The sequence below is a fragment of the Sciurus carolinensis genome, unplaced genomic scaffold, assembly GCF_902686445.1.
Source record: "Sciurus carolinensis unplaced genomic scaffold, mSciCar1.2, whole genome shotgun sequence".
NCBI lineage: Eukaryota > Metazoa > Chordata > Mammalia > Rodentia > Sciuridae > Sciurus > Sciurus carolinensis.
This window is the reverse complement of record NW_025920158.1, coordinates 438,206-465,218: the sequence shown is the minus strand read 5'-3', so window position 1 is coordinate 465,218 and position 27,013 is coordinate 438,206. Positions and strand designations below refer to the sequence as shown.

Genomic DNA, 27,013 nt, shown 5'->3' with positions numbered 1-27,013 from the left:
TGCCATAAGTGCACATGGAGACCAGGCAGCAGGATATTGGTGGATCATGTGTGTAGGAACAAGAAGGAAATTATGGGACCCAGCTGGTGAGAGTGTTCTGTGGACACTTGATTTTGGTGGCTCTGGGCAGCAGGGACTGTCTGCCCCGCCTATTGCTATAAGGTTTTTCTATGCAGGGTGTGGAGGCTTGGCTTTGCATCTTGACATGTGGTAGAGGCATTAGTCCAACAGGATGAGCTTGGGAGGGCTGGGGCTGGGCTGGCACTGCAGGGAGACACCTCACCACAAGTGCAGGGGCCTGCAGTGCCCGCTCCCCAGCATCGCTTCGCAAGCTAGTGGAAGCTGGGCAGAGTCCATGAGGGGCTGCACAGGCACAGGAATTTGTTCAGAGGAAGTGGAGGCCTGTATGAGTCAATGCTTTGGAGTCACATCCCCTGAGGAGAGGTGGTAGAGAAGGTCTTCAGCAGAATACCCCCCTGAGGCCTGGTGTCATGCCCCTCCTCTGCCCCCGCCTGTGTGAGCACCCACATTGGCCACTCCTCATACCCCTGGTGCTGTTGCCACAGAAGACAGCAGAACTTCACCCAGGGTCTAATGCTAGTCCCCAGCCTAGGGCCTGGACCCCTGCCTGGCCCTGAAGACCCTCACCCCTGCTGGGGCCAGAGGCTTGGTGACCACCTGGCAAGAGCATCTCCCTAGGTCCCCGGCCAGGTGTTGGGGTCCCTCAGATGTGACACCAGCTCAGAAGGAAACTGTTTGGACATTAGCCATGGACACTTCAAGATGTTAGACCAGAAATGTCCCAAGGTTGAGGGCTCACAGGGTCGCCCCTCAGATTCACCTTGGTCTGCTCAGTTTCTCCCAGGGAAGGAGCCAGCTCTGAGGAGAAGTGAGAGCCTCAGGCATGTGGTGTGCTGGACCAGGTCCTAGGGTGGCTCTTGTTTTGCCAAGTGGTTCACCCTGGGAGTGGATGAACCTTGATAGGGAGCTCAGGCTCAGAGGGTTTGATCCGAGATATAATCTAAAATGAGGGCAAGAAGGGGTAGCTAGGAAGGAAGAAGCAGGAACTATGAAAGATCAACAATGACTTCAAATGGCACAATGGACAGAGAACAAAAGCGGCACCCAGACATGGACATGACTCCGGTTCCCACACCCGGGTGACTCCTGGTGTGGGTGTTGACCTCTCTGAGAGAGCAGTTTTCCAGCCATGCTGCTCCTGGTGCTTCGTGGGCAGCGGGCCCAGACAGGGCGCTCCTGTGCTCTGTGGTTGCTGCTGCACCTTGGAGTCGAGGTGTCAAGGGTACCTATGGCAGATGGACCTCACCCTTTGCTAACAGAGCCTTGAGGCCCAGGGGTCAGGGATGGGGAGAGGGGCCAGGGTCTCAGGGTGTGGAGCGCTGCAGGGGAGCCAGCCTTGCCTGCAGCCCCAAACACAGAACGCCCTCCCGAGCACTCCATCTGCTCATGCCTCTCTGTGTTGGCACAGGAGCTCCAGCCAGGGCTCCAGGGGCCGGCAGCCCCTCCTTCAGTGAGGGCAAGGTCCCTGGACACCATTGCCAGACAGATGGGACAAAAATGACATTCCTATCCCTCCAACTTTCCCAGCAAGGTCCTGCTGTGATCAGTACCAACATCTTGCAAAGGGCACACTTTTGTACAAATTAAACACAAATCAAAGATCCTTCACCTTCTGATGAGGCTCTCTCTTCATCTCTGAACACAGGCTCCCCTGGCTGACCCTGACCTTCTGCAGCCCTTCAGCTCTTTGTGAGAGTCTCTGCTGGGCACTGTCTTCTTCCCTTTGCTCATGGGACGGGCCTCTGAGAGCACAGCGACTTCGCCTCACACCTCTGCCACCAGGAGAGGGTGGAGGGGCATCCCCACCCATGATCTGGCCACAGACACCTGCAACTGCATCGCTGCCCTTCAGCACTGACTGGGTCCAATCCTTATCTGCCCCAGCTTCTTTTGAATGACCACATGCCTGTTATTGTTGGGCCACAGACCCTTGCACACTTTCATCCCTAGTCTCATTATCTTCCATTTTTTCCTGTTAATTACATTGCCCCGTGGAGAGATGCTGGCTTTCCACCTCTGTCTTTGTTGACCAGTCACCATGAATGCCACTGTGTTCTCACAACCAGGTGTCTTTCCTCCCAGTAGTGAACTAGTCCTGCCCAACCCCCAGGCCATGTAACACTGCAGTGTTCTCATCTGCTCCCAGCGTCTGTGTGTCACCGTGCCATCCATGTCCAATGCACGCAGCCCCTTCTGGAGTCCTGCCACAGGCAACCTCTGTGTACCTCCTTCTATTCTTATTTTACCTATCTTGAAATAAGAAGAAACACATCCCTGCTTATCGGCTGAGATTCTGTCAGAGAATGCTAACATGGCATTCTGTGAGCTCCTTTTAGTTGAAACTGTCCCCTGTCGGCACACAAAGCTCCCTTCCTAGGAAGATTACCTCCACCTGGAGTTTTGCTGAGCTGGGACTGCAGAAACCTGGCTCCAGAGAGTGGCTTTGCGTGTGTGTGAGGATGTGTGTCTCTTGGGCATCCGCATGTGTGTCTGTGTGTGTCTCTGCATGTGTGTCTGTGCATGCATGCCTGTGTGTGCCTGTGCATATGCCCTTTGTGTGTGTGTGTGTGTGTGTGTGTGTGTGTTGTGTTTTTCTGCACGTGCTGTCTCATGGGATAGGATACTGGAAATCCTTCCTACAGTAGGACATTAGCTCTCAGCTCAAACCCGCTCATGATCCTTACCCCTCATGTGTGCCCTGTGTGGGGGGCATGTTTGCTAATCATTCTAGAGAGCTGCTTGCTGGGTTCCCGGTCCTATTTATGCCACAGGGTCTGGAGGAGGGTGCTGCAGGGGCCTTCATAATCCCTGCAGGGTGAGTATGCTAAGCCCTGTCACCTGAGGGGCTGCAGCTCTGACTTTCTCTCCTTCCTTGCTCCTCCTGCGGGAAACCTGCCTGCTGCCATCATCTGTTCCAGTCCCTTTGTGAATGATGAGATATTAATTGACTTTTAGGGCTTAATTATCACCACCCTGTTTCAGAATCCCTGTTGCCTCTGACCACTGGCTCTATATAGTCGCACTAAATTGCATGCTTTATCCAATACCTCCTTTCCTTTTCAGGCATGACTTTCTTACCTTCTTTTTCTCTTGTCTCCTTCAAACTTTCAGTTGCTATTGAGTGCACCCCAGGAGCAAGCCCAGACATGTCCTCCACTGGATTGGGCTGTCCTCAAGAGAGCATGTGTGCATGCTGGGTGTGCACATGTGTGAGTGTGTGTGCATAAGAGTGGTGTGTTTGCTAGTTGCTGGTGTGGGGGAAAGGCAGAGGGCAGTTATGTTCATTTAGGATTCTGGTAGCAAGTGTGTAGCCACCTCCAGTGAAGTTAGACGAAGGCACCCAGCAATTCCACAGGCGCATCTGGAATGACCGGCTGAGCTGGGTGCTCCTACTGGGTGAACTCGCCAACAAAATTGCAGACATGACCAGGGATCACATGGGAAAGCAGGAGCCCTCTGGAGAGTGTGTGAGCTTGTGTGTCTGTGTGGTCCAGTGCACACCATGCATGTGCGTGTGTGCCTGCTCTTCATGTGAGAAGGGTCTGTATGTGAGTGTATATGTATGTGTGTGTCTCTCTGTGGGCTTGTATTTGTCAGGTATGTGTGAGTTTGTGTTTGTCAACTGTCTGTATGCCCCTATGGTAGGTGAGGTGAGCTCTGTGTGCGCCTATGGCGGGTGAGGCATGGACCAGACAGCAGGTCGAGCTCTGTGTGCACCTGTGGTAGGTGAGCTGTGGACCAGATGACAAGTCAAGCTCCATGTGAGCCTGTGGTGGGTGAGGCATGCTCTAGACTGCAGGTCGAGCTGTGTGTGAGCCTGTGGCAGATGAGGTGTGGACTAGACAACAGGTCAAGCTCCGTGTGAGCCTGTGCCAGGTGAGGCATGGACCAGATGGCAGGATGAGCTGCGCGGGAGCCTGTGGCAGGTGAAGCGTGGACCAGATGGCAGGTCGAGCTCTGTGTGAACCTGTGATGGGTGAGGCGTGCTCTAGACAGCAGGTCCATCCAGCACAGGTTCTGGTGAGGGGCACTTTGCTTCTCACACCTGCAGGTTGGAGCAGCAGAGCCAGGAGCAGGACGGAGGGCACCCAGCTGGATGTGGTGGGACATGGATGCAGCAGCAACCATGTAAAGCACTTTGGCTGAGAGTCTAGGAGTTCCTGGAAGCATCAGAGCGGGTCTAGACAGCCCATCAGAGTTGCATTTCCCAGGTTCTCTGGTGTCAGGAGAACGGACAGGGAATGTTGGTGACAATCTGCTTGTGTTGATGTTTCCAGGGATGATACCTGTGAACAGCAGGCTATAGAAGTGGACTTACGTGTGAGGCGTGTGGCATACCTGGACCTCCAAGGTGGTTCTGAGCACTCTAAAGCCTCCAAGAGATGGCTTCCTTGGCTGAGAGCCAGAGCAGCCCAGGCAGTGAGTCTGCCCCTCTGCCTGACTTGCCATCCCATGCTGCTGGGCATGAACATTTGTTCTGGTACATTCTCATTGCCCTCCTCCAAATTTGCCACCCCAAATCAGCCGTTCCCTTGGAGGGCAGGCAGTCTGCAAGAGAGACTCCCCGGGCTGGGGCAGTGAGAGGTGGCTGGTGAAGGATCGTGTGTCCACAAGGCACTGCCATGCTCCCAACTGTGGCCCCACCTCCGAGCATCACCCTGATGTCTGTCTAAATGTCACCGAGCTGTTTTATTCACATCTGTGTCTCCTTCCTCACAAGGACAGTCACATTCCAGTGTGGCTTCAACTTAACTAATGATATCTGCAGAACTCTCTCTCCAAGGAGGGTCATATTCCCAGATCCTGCAGTTCAGAGCTTCAGTGTATCTTTTGAAGGGGGCACAATTCAACCCCCAACCACTGGCTCTCGGGTGTGAGAATTTGGGGCCTGGATCCTAGAGGAAGGACCCTCTGTGGGTTGATCTTTAGGGAGACCCACATGGGGAAGCAGCCCATTCTACAGTGCTTATAATCAAGGCCCAGGCTTGATTTTCTTGCTCAGAATATACTCCAAGCACTGACCATGATAAGTGGCCCCTGGAGAGGTGACAATCACTTGAACCCTAGGATAGCATACCAACCCCAGAAAACTTCACATGTGACTGAGCATGTGTGGCCCTTCCCCGCAGGCTGGCTTTGGGGCCTGCAGATGCAGAAGCCCATGTCCTTGGGAGGCTGACTGCAGTGTACCTGGGGCCGTGAGGGTGCTGGGGTCAGCTCTGACAGCCCTCATGAGCCAACTGTGTCCTCATTGTGCTGTTTTCATAACTGAACAGGCGGCAAAACTCTGCTTTCAGGGGTGGGTGGAGAGCAGCTCCCTGCCTGTGGACGTGACCCCACTGCTGTGTCCTCCAACCTTGGTAGACCACAGGGCCTGCCTTGGCACCCTGCATACCTCTACTTCCCCAGTTCCTTGTGCAACACCTGCCACATGACAGGATCTCCACAGGGCCCAAGGAACTCTCCTATCAGGGAAGGCAGCAGTGCACAAGGAAACCCTGAGGTCCATTATGTGAGCAATATTCCATGAGTGAAGCCAAGTCACCACCACTGCAGTCCCAGCAGAAGGCTGCTGGAACCTGGGCCCAGGATCCTCCCTACTGGGTGCTGCAAAGTTTCTGGTCCACCCTGACCCCTGTGGCTCATTCTTTAATTAAGATACGTATCAGTCAGTGCACCAGCAGCACCGTCTGCCTGGTGAGGCGGTACCCTGTCTCAATCTTCAGTTTACAATCCATGAGGTAAAAGGACTGGAGCAGCCCTGGGTCCCCAGCCAGTGCACAGTGCCTGCAGCTGCATCCTTATACACACACACACACACACACACACACAGGGCTGGCCCATCGGCCATTCACCCAGCATGCACGCAGATATCCTCTTCACGTGTCCATGGCATGTAAAGAAGCAGCCCTGTGGGGAGGATGTCCGAGCCCCTGTGAGAGGAAGACTCCATCCAACACCTGCCTGACTCTGACCTGACCCGGCCCTTGGCCCTTACTGATCCTTCCTGATGGAGCTTCCCTGTTCAGGAAACGCTGACAGGGACCTCCCACATGTCAGCCCCCCCTCCTGACAAATGGCACCTGGGTTCCCAGAACAAGGACGAGTCCTGCCTCGCAGGAACTGACGAGCGATTCAAGATGACCAGAGGCTGTGGAGCGAGGGCAAGATAAGGAAGCAGTGTCTTAGGAGCACCGGGTGAGCAGCAGGGGTGTCTTGGAGGTGACCTATGACCTGGTGGTGAGGGTTGAGGCAGAGGTCCAGGCAGGGGAAGAGGATGTCAAGTCAGCTGTCCTGTGGTCAACACCTGGGAAGATGGGAGAGGAGGCCAGTAGCCTGTGAGGACTTCGAAGGCTCTGCTTTTGCCCCTGATTGAAAAAAGATGGGCAAACCTGGGGACACTCCCCTGCTTTAGAGCAGGAAGGACGCAGCGCACCACTGCATCAGCTGACAGCACATTTCACACAACTCCAGGTCCACAGCCACTGTGGCTCCCAGGCAGTGTGCAGTCTGCACCTTTGTGCAGGCCAGGTGCTCACTGCAGCCTTCCATCCACGGCCCAGCACTGTTACAGGACTGAATGGCCATGGGCTGGGAAGCAGAAACACAGTTGAGCCAATGGTGCTAATCTGTATTTGTAGACCACTCTTCCTGCTTTGACCTCAGGATTTTCTCAAAAGAGCATGAGAATGTTCCACACGTCCTCCCACCACCCCATGAGGGGAAGTGGCCGGTGACAATTGCAACAGACGTGGTGGCATTTCTCATTGCGGAGTGAGCCCTCTGCAGCTACGCCACCCGGCTCAATGCAATGGAGACTGTGTTTATTAATACATTGGAGTTAAAATGACCATGATAAGTACATTGAAGGCATTCGTGTGTTCTCACTCAGCTTGAGGACAGGCCATATGGCTGCTTTAAGGGTTGGTGATGTGGCAATGAACAAATTGGACAAAATACCTGTTGCCATGCTTATTTTATTTTCTCTCAAACTCACAACAGTCAAGCAAATGGCCACCAATCCTGCTGTTTTCCATTGATGCAGATGCATCTGGAACTCCCCCCGACTCACATGGGGTAGGTGGACAGGTGGAGTTGCTGGCCCAGGGATGTGGATGCTCTTCCAGCAGCCAGGTGCTGCAGGGTACCCAGGAGGTGGCTGGCAGGTGGCAGGGAGACAGGCTGCTGACCGTCCTACAGCCCTGCCTTCCTGGCACAACATGGGCAACGACCCCTTGCAGGAGCAAGAGAACACGATGACACACCAGGGCCACCACAGACAGCAGCGCAGGGCAATTGCATGGGGGTCATGGAAGCCCAGGGAGAGAAGGGGAGGTGCCCATGGGTGGCTCTGCAGGAGCAGGGCTGGGGGTGTGAGGGCCACTAGTTCTACTGCAGTCAAGCAGGTCTAAATGAACTAGCCCTTGTCCTCGGTAGCACCTTGGTCCTGGAGGTATTGCCAAATGCCCTGGTCCAGAGTTAGCACCCAGCCGCACTTCAGCTCCCCCCAGACCCCTGTCATTATTGCAGAAGGGACAGTCCCACCTGCCAAGAGGCAAGGAGAGGAAGGCTCCTCAGACACTGGCCTAGTCTGAACCACACAGTTCAGAACTGCAGGAAGTAGTGTGTGTCCACTGGCCTTGGGGCATCTCCTAAGCAGCCGTTCATGGTCACTCGGCCTTTCTTTCCTCGTAACATCTCATGTCCAGATGAACTTCCCCCAAAATAGTATAAATTGTGGACTCCACATTAAAGAGACCAAAATTAAAATATATAAGTCTCCCATCGAGTAGGGTAAATTAGCCACACAGCTGCTGGCCCATTGGTATGTGCCACGTTCTGCTGACCCAAGTGTGTGTGCCACATTCTACTGCCCCATGGGTGTGTGCCATGTTCTGCTGCCTGACAGGTGTGTGCCACGTTCTGCTGCCTGACAGGTGTGTGTCACATTCTGCTGCCTGACAGGTGTGTGCTATGTTTTGCTGCCCCATGAGTGCATGCTATGTCACCTGCCAGCAAATGCTCAAAACCACAACAACAAGACCCTTGCCTCTCAGCTTGTGTGGGGCTCTGTAAATACTGCAGACATCATGGACCTGTGCAGGTCTCTTAAACAGGACAGCAGTCAGGCCATCTCCTGCTTCCACCAGCTCCTCTGTCCTGAGCAGTGTCAGAAGCACAAATGCCAGTGCCAGTTTGAGGGGGGCCTTGAGCCATTCCTTTGTGGGGCCAGTGCCTCCCATCTGCTGCCTGCCATCCTGCCTTCACTTGGAGTGCATGATGTCTCCTCACCTGGCCCCTGTCTGTTCTCTGTGGAGTCTTGAAGCCCCTCTGTGCACTCCGGGAAACCTGCGCATAACTGGTTACTCAGAGCATGATGAGGGGTTTGCATGGGAGGCTGAGCAGGCAATACCTGGCTTTGGAAGCAACAGGAAGTGCGGTGGGAAGAAAGTGGCTCCTTTGGCCATTGGTTAGTGAAATGAACCACAGGACCAGTAGCTGGTGGCTGTGGGGCTGTCTCTGAACTTTGACATCCACATTAGTTGTTTGAAACACAGTTGGAGACACCTGGTCCAGGACTCCCTGAGTGAGAAAGCTGCATGTGAATTGATGACACTTGTAGTTTGTGGTATAAAAGCAGCTTGAACTGATGCTGTTGGGAACATTCCAGAGGGACTCTTCCTCTACCTGGGGCACTCAGAGATGATCTCCCCAAGAAAGCACCTTCAACTGGGTTTGAAGACTCAGGAGTTTTCAGGGCATGTGGGTCAGAAAGCATATCTGGGTGGGCAAACGAATGTCTGGGACTTGGCATATATGAGTCTGGACGGCAGAGGCAGCGTGACTGGCAGACATGTGTGAAGACAGTTAAATGTCAGACATTGATCAAGCAAGTAAAAATTATTTTTGAGTAATATGATATAAATTCAATAAAACTGCTAAGCAAAATTAAGGGTGGGGAAACAGTGCTGGTTCTGTTGTGCCCAAAGGCTCGAGATCCCCACAAAGACCACCAGAGACCACGATCAATGCAAGCAACAAAGAACCATTTATTAGCAAGCTCGAGCCTGGTCCTCTGCGTCCTTAACCAGTGACGCTGAGAGAGACCCAGAGCCCTCGTTAGCAGGGTTTATATAATAAAAGGCAAGCAGTTTTACAGTGTTCTTTCTAATTAGTTAACATATACAATTGTAAAGCATGTTATCTTAAGTTCTGAGTCGCTCTGACCTCCAAGAGGAGGGTTGTCGTTAGCAAGGTTCGTTCTCGGGTCAGCTCCCCTGGCCTTCACAGATAAGATGAGAGAGGTCTGTGTTTATACATTCTTTACCACTTTTACGACTGGGGCTGTGGGCAATTTGGGGAAGCCTGTGTCTCTATCTTTCAGTTCAATCCCCAGCACCCTCTAACATTGAAGCATATGATGGAGTCTGTCCTCAATGCCAGAGGTGATTGACCGTGTGCCTAATGACTGTGAGGACCTCTTCAGCGGCCTGTATGTGTCAGCTACTCTGACCCTCAGCAGAGCCCAGGACGATGATGATGATCCTCAAGGTGCAGATGAGCTTACTGAAGCTCAGGGAGGCTAAGCAATTTCCAAATTCACGTACATGCAGTCGGTGGCAAGGATCTGGCATCTCCCAGTGCCTGTGTCAACACAACCCCTACCAGGACCTTGACATCCCTTCAGGAAGACAGGACAGGCACACCTAGATGTAAGGTGGAAGGACCAATGGCATCAAACACCAGCCTGTGGAGCCAGCACATGCCCAGCATGAGGAGGGAGCTGAGAGTCACTGAAACCCTCAGAGACTATTCACATGTCTTCTACAGGATGACTACACAGAATGAGTGTCTATCCCCTAGGACAGGTAAGTTTCCCAGGGTCACCCTGAGGCATGAAATCTAGGAATAGAATAAATTCCTGGCATTGTGTGTGGCTGTGCACATGCACATGTAGATTTATGGGGTGTTACGTGTGTACACTTGGAATTTGGGGATGCTGAGTGTGTGCTTGACATTTGGGGTGCTGAGTGTGTGAGCTCTTGGGGTGCCATGTATGTATGGGTTTGGGGATGCTTTGTGTGCCTGTGTTTGGGATTTAATAGAGGGAGCATGGAAAGTGGCCCTTTTGGCGGCCAAGACACAGACACTAAAATTGCATGGATTTCTGTTTCCTTGTGGCTGGAGTTGAGCTGTGGCTGGTAGGCCACCAGCTGGCAGAGGCCAGGCCTGGTTCAGCAATGGTGCAGCCACTGTGGCTGGGTTAATCAGGAGTGTCTGATGCGAGGAAGGCAGCAAGCTTCGTGTCTCAGAGGCGCCACAACTAGGTGGTTACCGTTTGTCCCCGTGACCAATCCTGCATCATTATTGCCTGATGCTGGCACATAGGGTACTTGGCCCTGAAACCCAGAGAGCTTGGTGTGAGACCTGCCCACACCCACTGGGATCCTTCCTAGTGACCACCAGTGTTAGCACTGAGGAGGGTCCTCAACCTGGTTCCATTTACCTGTTTTCTGAGCTGCTGCGCCTCAGGAAGCCTTTCTGTATGAATCCACTTGCAGGGTGCCAGTGGTTCCTTAGGGCCACCCAGACAGTGTCCAGGTGGCTGGACAGTGTGGTAGGCCTGGGTGCCTCCTGGTCAACCCCGGAGCTCAGAAGACAAGGGCGAGTGTGGAGGCCGGGCACTGCCACGGGAGACTCTGGTTGAATCCTCCTTCCACTCTGCTGCCCTCTGAAGAGCCTCTGGCTTTCCTTTCTTTGCTCAATCCAAAGACAAACCGCACCTTTCTACTTCCCTCCTATGCCAGTGACACATGCCTGGCACCACACATGTGCACATGCGAGCACACACCAATGCACACGTGCTCCAGCGCACACTAGCACATGTGCACACAGGCACCATCAGTACATGTCTGCCCACAAACACACGCACTCACACATGTCCCACCACACATGTGCATGTATGTGCCTACTCAGAAGGAAGCCACCCGGTGGACACCCATGGCTATGAAGTGTCCCTTGCCTGTACAATACCCTCTGGCTCCGATGGCACCTGGGTCCTGAAAATGTGGCTAGCCAAAGGGAAGGGGGATTGCCATCTTCCCAGGGAAAGGTCCGCACTGTGGTTGTCACTGCCATCATCACTCTGGTCCCAGGGGGGTCCCTTTGACAACACCTCAGGATGGTCTGTGCTGTCTGGCCATGGTGTCCAGGAGGGTGGGCTGCATGTGGAGTGCAGAGGCACACCCTTGCCTGCGGGGGGCCGTGACAGGGCCAGTGTGTCCTTGCGGGCTTGTGACAGACGGGAGCTCCTACCAAGCGAGCATGGCAGGACAGAGCATCATTGCCACCTGAAGAGGCTCGGTGGCCGCAGGGCACAACCCGCCCACACCTAGGAAGGGTGGGAGTCATGGGCACTGTGGGGCAGTTGCACACGTGGCCGCCCGTGTGGAGGTCAGTCATGGAGACCCATTTTGCTTCCTCCTCATGCTCCACCCGCTCCTGTCACGGGAGGGAGAGTCCAACTGATCACATGTGGCAGGACACTGGGCACTTCCTCCTCTGCTCTGGAGAGCAGGCCTTGCTTTTGGGATCATCCCAGGTGCAGCTGTTCAGGCAAACTTGGGAGGTGAGAGCCACTCTCTCTGACTAGGGCAGGTTGTGTCTCACTTTGCTGCCTGTCACATGGGTAGGATGGAACTTCCAAGTCACAGGGTAGAGTCCAGGTTGAGTCCCAGCATGACACTGCACACGCTGACCCGAGTGCCCCAGGGAGTGTGGGACCTGGGACCTGAGTCTGCCTTCCTACCTGGCCCCCACCCAACTCCCACCTTCACTTTAGCCTTCAGATGTGGACACTTGGTCCTACGTGCCATGTGCCTCTTGCTCTCACCCAGTCTGTTGAGGGCCTTGCTGCCAAAACAGCTTGTCCCCCTGAGCTGGCCTTGACCCCCTGGGGGAGGTGTGTCTGTCACTCCCCAGCCTTCCCACCATCTTGGCAAGGAACTACTGTGCTCTACCCATAGGAAGTGTGCCCCCTTGAAGGTGAAGTGCTGTGTAAGTTGCTCACACCTTTCCCTGGGAGAAGTTTGTCCCTTTCCTGCTCAGTAACGTTTTTGGCTGTATGAAGTCCTGATCTAGGAATTACTTTTTTGCAATTTCATCATTATAAAGCAACACCACCTGTGGGTTTTACTCTGAGATATGCAACACTCTAAAACTGTCTTTATTCACAAAAACGGGATGGATCCCAGGGCGTTTCCTGGATTCAACCTTGATTTCACTAAGTACTTTGTAGGGTGAAGTAACATGCAGTCAATGATGGATGTTGCTTTACATGATCTCATTCAGCTCTGCCCTACTAGCTTTCCATCTCTGTGACTGAAATCCCGACATGACTGGCTGTCTCTGTTGCTTTGGGCTGGAGGCAAAGCAGGAGGGTGTGGGGAGGGAAAGTGCTCAGCTCACGGCAGCCAGGACACAAAGAACAGAAGGATGGAGCTGGTCATGAGTTAAGTCCCCAAGGACTCGCCCCGAGGACCACTCACATAAGCCAGCCCAGCTCCCACTGCCTCCACCACTGCCCAACATGCCACTGAATTGTTAGTTCACCCCTGGGTCAGCCCTCTAATGAGCTCACAGCCCTCGTGGGTCAACCCTTCCCAAAGTCCCCCTCTGACACTGCTGCTCTGGGGATCAGTGCTTCAACAGAGGAGCCTTTGGGGGACATCCAGTGCCAACCATAACATGCCCACTGATGTGCCATTAAAGCTAATCTCAGGGCTGGTTGGCTTTGACCTTTTCTGATACATGGTTCATTACTCATGCTGGGTCTTCACAAGAAAGTGAATCAGCAGCACTTCACAACATTCCACTTGGTAATCTGTTCATTCCACCCACTTTGATGAGTTCTGGTTGATGAAATTCAAGAAGGTACAAAACACCTTTGTCTCCCAGGAGGCCAATAGGACACAGGTGGAGACCTGGGCAGGAAGCCACAGGAAGAGGCACGATGAACAGGACAGTGAGTCATGGAGGGACATTGGCCTTGCTGGGGTGGGGCAAGGTCTGAAGTGTTGGTGCCGTCATATTAATTTCAAAGTCATTTTGCTACCGAGTCCCAGCAGCATGTATCGGTACATCATTACCCCATAATTGCAAGTGTGAAAATGCACATAATTGTTGGTAGAAAGAGTACAAGTGCTGAAGATATTTTCATTTATGCAATATTAGCAGCTTACTAGAGTTTACAGATCTGCTCATGGAGGTTGTGCTATTCTGTCATATTCCCTCCCTTGGCACTGGGGGGAAGGTGGCTAGGCAGCGCACCTGTCAGCGTCATCTGCATGCCACACAGGGTGCCTTGAGCTGAGGTCCTGGCCTAAGGGACCAGGACATAGGTGTGAAGAGGCAGGCTCCATCACTGCAGGCTGCCAGACATCCATGGGCCTGGCTCACGGCAGGTCCACCCTGACTTGCAGGGCCCAGTGCAAGGCCTGCTGCTGTCAGAACATGGAGAACCATGGTCCACCTTCTGATGGTGAGACAGTAAGCCTCCTGGGTAGTGGGAGGGAGACCCTTTCCCTGAACTGCCCAGATGGCCTTCTCAGCACCCTACCTGGAAACAGGTTAAAACCCATGGTCACTGGAGCATTCTAGTCCAGGTGACCAGCATGGCACTCGAGGTTCTGTATTCGTTGAACTAAACCATCAACTAACTTGAGTGTTTTCATGGCACAGTTGTTCTATTCTGCCCAGTTTTAGCCTGAGTAGCTAGAACGTTCATGGTTCCAGGAAAGATTCCTGAAGTAATGCAGTGGAGAGTCCCCACATGTCTTAAGCAAGAGGGGTGTGGTGAATGTGACATTCTTACAGAGGTCAGGCCCGGTGGTCCTTGACCACCCTCTGCCATGCAGGGCCTGCTTGGAGGAGCTGGGCTCTGGGCTACCCACATGTTTACTTCATGGGCCACTGCTACTCCTGAGATGCAGGGATAAAAGCCGGTGCTGTGGGATCATCGACTGAGAAATGATGTTTTTGGGCTTTTGTTAAAAAGAAGCATTTTCAAAAAATCAGGTGAACTCCGGGGATGAAAGCCCAGGATAAGAGTCGAGGGTCCCACCCCATGGGATTCTATAGCCTACCCCTTGTGCATAGCCCACCCATGTGCAGACAGCATCCCCACGTCTTCTATAACTCACCATGTGCAGACAGCATCCCACGGGCTTCTATAGCCCACCTGTATGCATAGCCCACCCGTATGCAGATAGCATTCCACGGACTTCTGTAGCCCACCCATCTGCAGACAGCATCCCAAGGGCTTCTGTAGCCCTCCCATGTGTAGACAGCATCCCAAGGGCTTCTGTAGCCCACCTGTGTGCAGAGAGCATCCCCACGGGCTTCTGTAGCCCACCCATGTGCAGATAGCATCCCATGGGCTTATATATCCCAACCGTGTGCAGACAACATCCGTGCCTTTCCTTCTGCTGGCTGCCTACTTCCAAGCAGATTCAGAAGGCTCTCCTTCCCTGGTGCAGCCAGAGGAAGCCCCAGGCCAGAGCAAGTGTGGGTGGGAGTCAGCAGGCAGGGACCCTGGATGTTCCCACCTGGTCCCCTTGCTTTCAGCAGAAAGGGGAGGTGGCTCTGGCACCAGAAAAGGCAGAAAGTTGCTCTGAGCTGGGAGATTCAGGGCCCAGGGTCAGCTCCAGTCCATGAAGCCTCCCTCAGCGTGGCCTCTCTTGGTATCCACACCTTTCCTGAGCTCTGGAATTTCCTCCATGGGCTCCACATTAACATTTCCTCGGTGGACATGCGTATGTTAATTAGTTTATAGTAATCTTTTTACACTGTGCACATATATCAAAACACCATGCTGTACACCATAAATATATACAACTTTTATTTGTCAAAAAAGTGAAATAGAAATGAAGAAAATATGAAATTTCCACCAGCACAGTGCTGATTGTCATCGCTTCCCTGGCCTCACAGGATAGCAGGCCTGCTCTGTACACTTCCTGGGGTGGCCAGGCATGACAGAGGCAGCTTCTGGAACCAATCAGGACAGATAAACCTGGCACCCTGTGTTGTGACCACCAGTGCTAGGTGCCCTCAGGGAGACTGTTCTGTGCTACTAGGAAAAGAAGGAGGGATTTCTGGGAGAAGGCCAGTGGTGTGTGCCGACTGCTGGGGCATCTCAGTCCTGTCCTGGGATGAGGGCCAGCAGGATCCCTCAGCGTTTTCTCAGTGCTTCTCAGTGATGGTCTTTAGATCACTGGGGCCTCTAAGACCTTCCAAGGTGTCTGCAAGGCCAACTCTGTTTTCAGATCAGCCAGGCTGACTCTGGGACCTGGGACCTAGGCAGTCACCAGGACCTTCTTCCAAGGACCCCATGCTTGGAGTGAGCCTCTGCCATGAGCTTGGCAAATCCTCCCATAAGAGCCTGCATTTAATGCTGTGCTGGGACCTGCAGATAAGTCCCCAGTCCTGAGAGCAACGCTGTGCTGTTATGGGAGGCAGGCCATGACACTGGGACTTCTCCAGGCTGCAGAGACCCAGTCCTAGAGTGAAAGAAGGTATTGTTTTAGTCAGCTTTTAATTTTTTCTGCTGTGACTAAAAGACCCGACCAGAACAATTTTAAGAGGAAAAGTTTATTTAGGGCTCACATTTTCAGAGGTCTCAGTTCATAGAAGGCCGGCTCCATTCTTCAGGTTTCAAGGTGAGGCTGCGCATCATGGCGAGAGAGAGTGGCAGAGGGAAGCAGCTCCCATCACAGTGATGAGGAAGTAGAGAGACTCCATGATCCAGATACGAACATACACTCAATGCCACGTCCCACCGTCCCCTCCTCCAGCCACACCCACCACTTCAGTCACCACTTAGTTCATCCCTATCAGGGGATTAAGTTGTTGATTGGGATGAGACTCTCAAAACTCAATCGTTTCTCCTCTGAACCTTCCTGGATTGTATCACACATGAGCTTGTGGGGACACCTCACATCCAAACCATAACAGGTGTCTATAGGGAGATGACGTCTAGAGGAAGAGCCAGCATCTGGCTGACCACTCACGAAGGTAGGGGTCTCGGTTGGAATCCCCATAAACAGGATTCTGCTAACACCAGAAAGTCCCAGAAGAGCACCTGAGCTCCAGTGAGTCTCACAGCCGATGGCCACCTTGATGCCTGCAGTCTGGCCCCTGAGCTGAGATGCTGCTAGCTACTCAGCTCCTGACCTGCCAAAGCGGGGCCAGCCAGCATAGAGCCCTCTGCACCCTATCTGCACCATGTGCCTTTCTCAGTGTGTTGACTTTCAGCTACTTGTGGTAAGATAGCTGTCTCAGCCAAGCCTGGCACAGGGTCACCACACTGGGGGCCCTAGTGTTCTTCCCAGCCATGTGCTTGTGGGGAAGAGCCCATTGCACTTATGAATGTTCTGGGTGACGTGTAAAATATCCTGACTATGGAACTCAACCCTGGGCACCTGGCTGGATGACGATGGGAGGACCAGGTGGCTCTGTAGCAACCAAACACTCCAGGAAGAAACACCAGGAAGAGTTGACTCCAGCACCAGTCCTCAGGGAACACCTGTGTGTGAAAGGACCTTTAGACAAAACGGCACTCAGAGTGGTCGTTTGACAGACATTTTCCAGGACACCACTTCAGAGGAAATAACAGTTGGAATTTGTTGCAATATTGAAATTTGAGAGTGCAAGTGAAAATTAGAATTTTGGAAAACTTGTACCCACCACTGTGAACTTGAAATGCTCCAGTACATCCAGGCTTTTCTGATGGAATTTGTGGTGATTTGAACAAATGTGATGTTTTAAAATCTTGCCTAATAAATTTTGTCAATACTTGAATATCTACCTAACCCAGGAAACCAAAATATTTAAATGCCGAGAGTATACAATCCTGCATGAAACAGACCAGGGGATTTCAATGTAACAGAGTAAAAATGGTTACTGCTCTGGCTTCGGGATCCACAAGTAACTTTTAGGAAACAGCTGCTGATTGCATTTTGGTGTGGCCCCAGAGAGGAATTTCCACAACTCTCCTGAAGAACTAGAACACATCCCTTTTCTGCGTCTCTGAGGTAAGGTCTTTATGGAGGAAATTGAGTTATGAAGAGGTCAGTAGGGCGAACCCTAATCCAAACCAACTGCTGTCCTACAGGAAGGGACACTTGGGCACACAGATGTGAACAATGGAGGACGATGTCAAGAGGGAAGAAGGAGACAGTCAACACCAGCAAGAGAATGCCAAGGATCACTAGCAACCATGGAAGCTGGAAGAGGTCAGGAAGCATCTCCCTGGAGCCTGGGAGTGAGAAGGACCCAGCTGGCACCTTGATTAGGACTTCCAGTCTCTGAACTGTGAGAGAAAAAACACCTGCTGTTCTGACCACCCTGGGCGAGGCACTTGGATGCTGCAGCCCTGACAGTCTTGTGCATGTATGAGCAAGAGCCATGCTGGACCAAGCCCTTCACCAAGTGGTGTCTCCAGTCTCTCAGGACCATGGACACAGGTGCCTTCTGTCCACTTCTCATGTCAGAAGGAGACTGTCAGGGTTAACTTCCCCTGTGTTCCCATGCTACCTGCTAGAAGTGAAGGCTCTGTGTTTGTCCCCAGAGCTGCTTCCAGATACCTCTGGGAATTACTCAGCAGTGTCCTAGTCCTATGAAGGCCTTGGGCTAAAATCACTCACTTTGCTGATGTGGAGTTTATCCTTGATTACAATATTCCCACAAAGGAGGTAATTGCTGTTTAGCAATTGCTGTTTAGCAGCCTGGGCCAAGACCCCAACTGGAAAGTCAGCAGCAAGCTCTGCTGCTGCCGATCCCTGAGGCAGGGTGGTCACCAAGCATCTTGACCAGAGAGTACAACAGTGCCCTTCAACAGCCCATAGAGTGCCCACACCACCACCATCAGGCAGAGGTTGGATGCTAAAGGGGGGATCATTCTTGCCCAGAGGACCAGACACAAAGGTGCTCGAAGACAAGGGCAGTTAACTCCTGCTCTGGGTAGTCAGTGAATGGGAACTGTGCTGAGTATGACATTTGATAATTTCCCAGGAGATCTGGGAGGCATTAAGTGGTCTTCCCACCCCATGCTGGCCCTCCAGGTCACTGAGGAAGGTACTGTCCAGTCCACAGGTCTCCAATCTCGCCTGTGGCTAGGGATGCTTTGGGGTCAGTGTCCTTCAGTTTCCCCTTAGATACACCAAGTCCTGAACACTGGTCAAGGGGAACATGTCTCTCTGGGTGTGGCCCAGGATTCTCTACACTTGCTGACATTTGGGCACACTGTGTCCCCTCCCCCAACTTCCACCCCAGCCTCAGAAAACCAGAGGTTTCATAGTTTTTCTTTCTTTTCCTCTAAGAAAGTCAACCTTCGGGCAAGAATCTGGAAATCTTCTAGGTCAATCTATTAGTGATTCTCCTCAAGGAAAGAGAGTGAGTTTGTGACAGGGACAGAAAGCTTATTTCACTTAGGTCAGAGGCGTCTGCCTCTGCTGCAGAGTCTCAGTCACCTGGAGGAGGTGAAAAAGCTCCCTGGTTCTTGCAGGAGCAATGGAGCCTTCCTTTGCCCCTGAGATCACACTGCCCACCCATGTGGGCCCAGTTGGAAGACGGGCGCTGCACTGTCCCCAGTCATACCAGCATGTCCCTGAAACACCTTTGCTTTGCAGGCTCCATAGCCTACCCTGGGCCAGGCCTTTGGCCCAGAATGAGGGAGATGCAACCCAGGAAGCAGATCCCTGGGAAGTTTGTCCTGCCTGGGTTGGTCACAGCTCCTTGACAGTCCTGTGGACTCTGGCAGTCAACAAAGTGCCAACAGTGACACGGCTAGAGCCCAGGCCAGCCTCTATACCCGTTAGTTGATGCTGTTCACAGCTCATGAACGGATCAGGCACTGAGCTGCTCCTTCTTCCACCTGGCTAACAGTTTTCATGCTATCGATGGAGACCCTCTCCCAGCTGCCCACACCACCTGCTGCCAGTGGGTGTGTTCGGGCTCTGGGGACCTGACATGCTGGACCCTCACAGCAGGGTTGGCAAGGGTGTCCCTCTGCCAGGCCACACTTCATGAAGCATCTCGGTCATTTCATGTGGTAGAAATCATGGAAATAAGTCGGCAAGGGGAAAATAATGAGCAATTGATTAAAATTGGAGGAGCGACTAAGGAGATCATTTTCCCTGGCTACTTGTGGTAAGTGCACAAAATCAAGTCTCCTCCTGTGCTGTAGCTGAGCAGCTCTCATGGTGGACAGAACATGACTGTACCCCACAATTACCTTGCAGGAGCTTAGTACAATCTCACCATCAAGAGGGCAGCTTTCAGGGGCTGCCCAGTCCTTCCTTCTCCCCTTCAGGATCAGCCTTGCCTCACTACCCCCACCCTGAGAACTCACTCCAGTGTTTGGGGAGGGGCTTCTGCACTCCAGTGTGTAGCTTTGTGTCTGAGAAGGCACTGGTTCCCCTTGAGGAGGTGCTGTTGACATCTGAGACTGAGGGAATGACCACTCTGAGCTCGGGGTTGGTGGCTTGTTCCCAGAATGGAAGCTGTGTCCTTTGAAACAAGCCAATGACCCTCAAGACAGTGGGCCCAGGTGCTTCCCTGCAGTGTGTGGGCACTCTGCCCCAGGTAGGGCCAGCTCGTCACAGGAGCCCCTGTGAAGGTCCCAGGAAGAGTGACCAGCACAGGAATGAGTGGATTTGGGGGCCTCAGCCTCCCCGTTCATAGAGTGCCTGCACGAGGAGCTCTGGGAGAAACTGCCCATCTGAGCATGGGTGGACAGCAGTGAACAGGTGATGCTGGCTCTTCCCTGGCCCGCAGAAGGTCGGCCCTCTGGCTTGGCTGGGGGCTCCTGCAGGCTGGTGCTGTGTGCACACCTAGGACAGCTGGTGCAGTCTCCTCACTCCAATGCCCCCTCGAGGTGACCCTGGAGGAACTGCTCATGTACAGGTACCAGATCGGAGGCAGGGGATGCAGATCCAGAGTGCGGACAGTGTCACAGAGCTGCCCGAGGTCACATGTGGGCAGCAGCTCCATACAGCCAAGCCCAGCCCCATGGGACAGCACTGCCCCCACAAACCCTTTGCTAAGATGCATCCTCCGTGAGCGTTGCTATAAATACATGTACAGTTGTTGAGAACATCTGGCCACCCACCACATAACAGAGTCGCCCAGTTCAGCTGAATGTTCTTCTTGTAAAATCAGTAACGGACCCAATAGAATATGGGGGATCTTATGGTGATTTCTGAGCTGCATTCCTCTCTGCCTGTCACCCAGGAAGTTTACATGAGATTTGATCAGAATTTTACAAAACCAGAGTCTGTGTGGAGCTCTCAGATGAAATAGTTTGTCGATGATTGTGTGAATTTGTAAATATTTAAGAATTCACAAGTTATAAATATGCAGCTTTTGGGAGGGCAGAATCCGATGCTCACCAAGTCACAGATTACTATGAATATTTACAGAGTCCCCAACCTGCTAATTAGTTCTTTGTGCTCACAGAGAAGTGCTTCTTGGGAATTGTAACCCTTTTTGGGATAAAGCGTCTGAGGGAAAAGAAATATAACTAAAGGAATAAATCCCCAATAAAAAAATCATAAAATTTTGATACATTTGTCTGGCATTTGAGATTCTCCATGTTAGCACCACGATAAGCCCCTTGTCAGTCACACTAAAGCTGTTTGCTGAGTGGGTTTTGAACCGAGTTGGATTGAACTGACTGGAGATGTCAGGTGGTCCAAAGACCAATTTTTTTTAAGTTCTTGCTCAGTGACCTGCCTGTACCAAGAACTTGAGCAAGTGTCTGGGTCCCTTGAAAGCCATTTCTCCCAAGGCAGCCTTTCCCAGATTTGGCCACAGGCTCAGTCGGCCTCATGTTGTAGTTGGCGGGTGGCTGCTGAACCTGGGCCCCTCTTCCTGTCTTTCTCTTTGTTAGAGCTTGTTAGTGAGCCCCAGGGAGGCATGGAACATGGGGACGCTTCTGTCAAAGGAGAATGAAAGAGAAGCCCCTAAGGAAAGGGTCAAGCCACCGAGCATGGCGGGGTGGCTGGGAATGGCACCCTGGGACATGAGAGGTGTGTGACCTGGGGTGAGGGTGTGACTCTATGCCTCAGTCAAGGCATCTGTGAAATGGGAATGATGAGGATCCCTGCCCCCCAGGACTGCTCAGACCAAGGCAACAGGAAGGAAGATCCGGGAAGCCTTTGTGTGTGTCAGACAGACACAGGATCAGGGTCTGAATTCCCCCGCAGGTGCCAATAAGCCACAGGAGGGTGCAGGAGGCTCCAGTTGTGGGCCCTGGGAATCTGACCTCGCTGGATGGATAGAAGGATCATCTCGAGGAGCCCCCAGCAGTCTGGGGACAGACACTATGCAGGTCCTGGTTGTTGTCCACCGTGGGTCTCTTTGGGAAGCTGCTGAGACAGAACCCACAGCAGGGGACCAGCCTCCATCTGTCTCTGTTTTTTTTCTTGGGGAGAGTACTGGGGATTGAACTCAGGGACACTCGACCATGGAGCCACCTCCCAGTCCTGTTTTGTACTTTATTTAGAGACAGGGTCTAAATAAGTGCCTCACTTCGGCTGAGGCTGACTTTGAACTTGCGATCCTCCTGCCTCAGCCTCCCGAGCCGCTGGGATGACAGGCCTGCGTCACTGCGCCCAGCTGGGAAGGCAGGATTTGAATGAAGCAGATCAGGCTGGTCCTCAGGTCCCTATGTCACCTTCACCAAAGTACCACTGGGCTTGAGAGTCCCCAGGTTGGGGGTCCACCCTGACACCACACCCACGTCCAGCACCCAGCTCGGCCCAAAGTCTGCGCTTCACACATGTTTGTCAAGTTAAGTTTTATTTTACTTATTTTTAGAAATACACCAGTCCTTCCTGATCCTTAAAAATCTCAATTTATAAACAGGCATGGCAGGGAGCAATTATTCACATTATTCAGGATGTCTTTGTTTTATAAAAAGGATTTACATCAGGTTTCCCTTAAATAGCAAGTCCCTCTAGTACATTTAAAAATATGAATCAATTTATAGCTTGGAATTTCACACACACTTTTAGAAGTCCTTCCTGAATACAGGGAGCGGCAGGTCCGTCATTCATTCATTCCTTTTCCAACAAGCGATTATTGAGCACCTAATATGTCAGAGCTAAACATCATGGCCCCAGCCCTCAGACGACACTTGGTTCAGTGTAGTAGAGAGATCATTAATTAATTGATGAGTTTTCCATTTGAGAATGAATTAATGCTTTAGAAAAAGAAAGATGACCCCTTCACTCCAGGCCTGCTGGCTAGGGAGACTTTCCTGAAGAAGAACAATTTGAGCTGGGCTTTGTGAGATGAGTAGGAGTTTACCTGTTAGAAATTCACCTAGTACTAAAAGTTTTCCCCAAGTTTAGAACCTTACATGTTTATGTAGATATTAAGTAGTCATCAAATTCCATATGAAAATACTGTTTGTAGGCATAAGAGGCAAGGTTCAGATGGAGGGGCAGATGGAGGGATGGATGGGCAAATGGAAGGGTGTATGGACAGATGGGAGGATGGATGGAGAGATGAGAGGATGTATGGGCAGATGGAGGGATGGATGGATGGACAGATGGAGGAATGTATGGACAGAAGGAGGGACGGATGGACAGATGTGAGGATGGATGGGCAGCTGGGAGGATGGATGGGCAGATGGAGGGATGGATGTAAGTACAGATGGAAGGGTGCATGAATGGGAGGGAGAGAAGGAGGAAGATTAGATGCTGGTATTTCCCAAGCTCCCCTGGTCACAGAATGTTCTTTTAGGCAGATGTACCTGTTTCAAGCCACAGGTGCATCATGAGAAAGAGGACAAAGCCTAGTGGACATCTGAGCCTGTCATGGAGAAGGGTGGGAGTTCCTGCTCCAGGCTCTTTGCTGTGACCCATACATTCACACCAGGTCATTGATTTCCATGTTTTCCTGCTGTCCCCCTCATCCCTCCCCATTCACTACAACAAGTCGATTGTGCCCAGGGGCCAGGTGCCACACAGTGCCCTGTCCCCACTTTGCCCCATGTCCCCCCTTCACTGCAGTGGCTGGGCCCATGCGAGAACACTCGTGGGCATCTCGATTCTGTCCCTTGGTTGCTGAGCGCCTGCACCTTCAGACCAGCCATGGCCCTGAGAGCCAGGCAGCACGGCAGGAGGAGGGAGGGAGCAAAGTTGGATCTGGAGTGGACGCACGGGGACCTGAGCCAGGAGGAGTCCTGTCTTGTTGCAGTTGCATCAAAACCCATCCTTGCTGTGGGGGAGCGCCACGTTTTACCCAGGCACTGTGTGGCCTGCCAGGTGGCCGCTGCCTCTCCTGCTCCCAGTCTGCGGCCAGGGAGGGAGGAGGCCCAGCGTCCCACTGCCCAGTGCCCCGTCATCTCATCCCAGCCGCCAGGGGCGTCGTTTGACGCCCTTTTTTGCAGGAGGTGTTTGCGGTGTGCAGATCAAACCCCTTGTGCCCTGTTGCTGGTTGGCGCCTGTGTTCTGGAACTTCAGAGCGTTGCCGTGGGAAGCAGGGCCGGGCCCGAGAAAAGGAGAGGCCCCTGTCGTCGTCCCCTCCTTCCTTCATGGCCAAGGCCCAGCACTCGCTCACCAGTCCACTCTGCTCCGGCAGCACGGGACTCTGGGCACACAGACTCCAGTCTCAGCCAGGGCCCCAGGTCCCCTCCAGAAACCAGCCCAGGGCTTGAGGACTTGAGGCCCACTTTGGTTTTCAGCCAGCAGACAGTGGTTAGGATGTGTTGATGGCAGAGGTGCTGCCAAGAATGAGTTTCAGGGCCTCCCAGTAAAACAGGAGGAGCCACAACTGAGGAAGGCTCCATGGGCTTTTCAGGCAGGCCACGCTCGCAACCTGGGCAGATGGGACTTGCCTCCCTGAACAGCATTTGCTTACAGGAAAACAGAGTCTCCAACACCTACAGGCAGACCTGGCTCCGCCAGCAGGACGGCACACAGTCATTAAAATGGATCTTAGAGTCAGCAGGTGGCACATGCCTGTCACCCCAGCAGCTCAGGAGGCTGAGGCAGGAGGATCTCAAGTTCAAAGCCAGCCTCAGAAACAGCGAGGCCCTAAGCAACTCAGTGAGATCTGTCTCTAAATAAAACACAAAATAGGGCTGGGGAGGTGACTCAGTGGCTCCAGTGCCCCTGAGTTCAATCCCCAGTACTAAAAAAAAAAAGGATCTCAGGCCAGGGTGGGAGGGGCGTGCAGGGTCCCCATCTTCGTCTCAATAGCCCTGATTGTGGTCCCCAAGGAGGGCATAGCGTGCTTTCCTCGGGTGAGGAGACCTGGCTGCCAGAGGCTGTTGAGGGCATACAAGTGGCCAAAGCAGGGTGAATGTCACCTTCGCCCAGTCCCCCATGTGAAGCACATGCACTCAGCTCAGCCCCATGCCAGCCCCGGGACACCTGGATTCCTGAGGAGGCTGTTCCTGAGGAACCAGCTGATGTGAAAACCCCCATCCCTGATGGGGCTCAGACCGCCACCCCAGCCTGGGGGAAGCCATAGTTAAATCTGCACAGGGGCCAGAGGCAGAGGCTCCAGCCAGTGCCCTGTGCTCTTACTGCAGCAGGGTCTCCGCAGGGTAAGATTAAGGGGACAGCCACCTAAAGGGGAGCCCCCTGCCATCCTGCCCCAGGACCAGCAGGAAAGGAAATCAGCAGTTTTCAGGCAAAGTTGGGCACCCTCTTAGGTGGAGGTAGAAAGGGGCTTTGTAAGCGGCTGTCCAAGGCAAAACCGGACCCACTCCTTCTCCTTGGGTTGTCTCCAACTGCCATGTCCCCTTTCCTCCCCATCTCCTCTACCTGCAAGGTTGTTACCATTTTAAATGGAGATTATCACCCTTCAAATGGAGCTTTTGCCTCCGAATTTGGAATAAGCAGATCTTGAGTCCATTCCGGTAATTTCACACTGATGATAGGAGGAAACATCTCCAGGGCTGATGGACAGTTGCCAGAAAGAACCGGGTGGGGGAGGGGCCGGGCCACACCTCCCTCCTGGGCCGCAGCAGTGGGGGAGGGGCGAGGCCTGGAGGCCCAGTCACTAGGCCCGCGATCTGTGGGGTCCTCAGCGCCTCGGCAGACATCGAGCCAACAAATATGCGAAATTGAAATTGTGGAGTTGATTAAATGATGTATTTAAGGCTGCAGAAGGGGAGGCGATGGGGGCGGGGCAGGAAAGGAGGCGAGGGAGGGGGAGGGAAAGCGGGAGGGGAGGGGAAGGGGATGAGAGCTGGGGCGGGAGGGAGGCGATGGCAGAGACCCTGGAGAGGAGAAAGGGGAGGATTCCCACTCTGGAAGAAGGAGGGAGGGGAGCACGGAAAGGAGAAGAAAGCAAGAGGAGAAGGTGAGAGAGGGGAGCGAGCGCCCCTGGCGGGAGGGGCGGAGTCGGGGCGCAGAGGTGAAGGTGAAGGGCAGGGGCAGCGGACCCTGAGCAGTGCTCCCTCGCCCTCCCTGGTCTGCGGGAGGGTTTATCTCACCAGGAGCAGCAGGTTCAGTCGCCGATCTAATCAAACTATTCAGCATAAAAAACTGCCAGGACATTCCAGTACTCCAGCTCCCAGGGCCCCAGCTGGGATCAAATGCTAATCAACATCGCCGCGATATTTATTCCCACTGTCAGGCTGAGCGTGTTTGTTTCCCGCGGGCTGCGTACAAAACCCGAGCGCAAGATGGTTGGGCTGGGGCGAGGGCTGGTGAGCAGGGCTGGCCGCGCGGAGGCGGGCGGGTGGGCGGGAGAGGGCTGGACCCGCGGCCCGCGCCCACAGACCTGGGGCGTGGCTCCCGCAGAGCCCCACAACATGGTCTCTCCACCTGCTCCCCCAGGAGTCCCATTTCGGGGCAAGTCAGCTTCCAGCTTGGAACTCACGCTCTGTGGCCCCAGGCAGGTGGCTTGCCCTCTCTAAGATTCCCTTCCTTCCCCAACTTGGACCCCCTAAGCCCAGCCCGCCCACCTGCTGAGAGTTCCAGGAGAGGGAAGAAATCCCAGAAGCAGGACACAATGTGGGCGCCCCAAAGGGATACGGGGGCTGAGCCCTGTGTGGCTTTGAAAAACATACTTGACCTCTCTGTGCCTCAGTTTCCACCTCCACAAAGCGGAGATGGAACAATAGTAACCCACCCCATGGGCTCATCCAAGTGAGCCCTTGAAGTCACCTGCCAGAAGGAAGCATACAGCAAGCACTCAATGCGTGCTAGGCGTAACTACCAGCTCCTAACACCCCGGCAAGGGCTGAGTGAAATAATGCCCACGTGGCGCAGCCGGGAGCTGGACTAGATGGATCAGGTGAAAGATGACTCCAGGGTCCCCGCTGTCATTGTGTGACAGCGCTAGACTCAGCTCTTCCAGGAATCTGTTCAGGAGCCCAGCTTGGGGTCTCTCCACCAAGAGGCTAGGAAGGGTCTTCCCAGGAAGTGCGGGGCCGGGTTCCCTGACTGCGGGGTGGCAGGAGCCAAGTGGAGGACCCAGCCCAGGTCGGCCAGAGCCTGGCACGTCTCCTGGGACCCTGCCTGCCCTCCTGGCTCACCCACCTTCTCTGCTCACCCGCTCCCTGAAGGGCAGGGCGCCCAGGGAGACTAATTATTTCCTTTTGTTTTTCCGAGTTTCCTCGTTTTTCAGATTGCAAACCTCTCCTCCTCTCTAATAACTCAACAATTAAACCTTTTTTTCCCAAAGTGTGATTTCAACATTTCCATGTCCCTCCACCCTCCCTCACCTTCCCTGCCATAAACAGATTAGTAAAAACTGCCTTTGATGCCCCAGCTGCCTTTAGCCACTTAAAATCCCGTAATTATCATCCTATCATGGGCCTGTTAAGGAGCAGTAAAAATAAGGCCATTGAATATGGTAATTTATTCATAAATTAGCCTAATGAGAATAGGGTTTCAGAAGCTGTTTACTT

The 27,013-nt window shown here is 53.2% G+C and overlaps 1 pseudogene; it reads right to left on the bottom strand.

Moving 5' to 3' along the window:
- Positions 1–25,198, bottom strand: part of LOC124974630 (CCR4-NOT transcription complex subunit 4-like) — a 40,973-nt pseudogene extending 15,775 nt beyond the window's left edge.
- Positions 25,199–27,013: the final 1,815 nt, after the last annotated feature.